Genomic DNA, 683 nt, shown 5'->3' with positions numbered 1-683 from the left:
ACACCACATTACACAGTGCCCGTCTCTCCTCAGTGCCCTCAGGAGATCGGTCTGCCACCCCTGCCGGTGTTCCAGGGTGCAGCGGTCTCTAGCGAGCGGTTCTCTCAGTTACCGCCCGGAAACGTAGCGGTACTAAGAGGCTCGCGTCCTCCACGGAGGTCTCTAGAGCAGCTAGTACGGTCGTCCCCTGCAGGTCCGCTGCTTCAAGGCACTGAGCTAGCCACTCTGGTTACACCAGAGGTCAGTCTCGAGAGATAGATTCCCTTAGTAGACTATTTGACAGCGTGAAAACTACTGCCAAACGTGTCTCAGTGGGTCCTGCACACTGTAGTGAGAGGGCACCGAATCCAGTTCGGTTCTCCTCCGCCTCAATTCAACGGGGCCTTTCCCACCCTGGTGGGCCCCGAGCAGGCTCTGGTAATGGAACAGAAGTAGACACTCTCTGAGGACAGAGGCCATCGAAGTGGTCCCTGCTCACGTAGCAGAGTCCGGGTCCTACAGTCGGTACTTCAACGTTCCGAGGAAGGATGAAGGGTTGCGTCCTATTTTAGATCTGCGTTTTTTTAACCGAGGACTGAAGGGACTGAAGTTCAGCACACTCGCACTCAAACAGGTCGTGTCTCAGACCAAGTCCGAGGACATGATCGATCCGATCAATCTAAAAGATGCACATATCTCCGTCC

At 55.2% G+C, this 683-nt stretch overlaps 1 pseudogene; it reads right to left on the bottom strand.

Annotated features, from left to right (window-relative positions):
- Nucleotides 1–683, bottom strand: part of LOC107659788 (MAM domain-containing glycosylphosphatidylinositol anchor protein 2-like) — a 178,093-nt pseudogene that overhangs the window by 122,487 nt on the left and 54,923 nt on the right.

The sequence above is a fragment of the Sinocyclocheilus anshuiensis genome, unplaced genomic scaffold (genome assembly GCF_001515605.1).
Source record: "Sinocyclocheilus anshuiensis isolate Anshui unplaced genomic scaffold, SAMN03320099.WGS_v1.1 scaffold519, whole genome shotgun sequence".
NCBI lineage: Eukaryota > Metazoa > Chordata > Actinopteri > Cypriniformes > Cyprinidae > Sinocyclocheilus > Sinocyclocheilus anshuiensis.
This window is presented reverse-complemented; position numbering and strand designations above follow the sequence as displayed.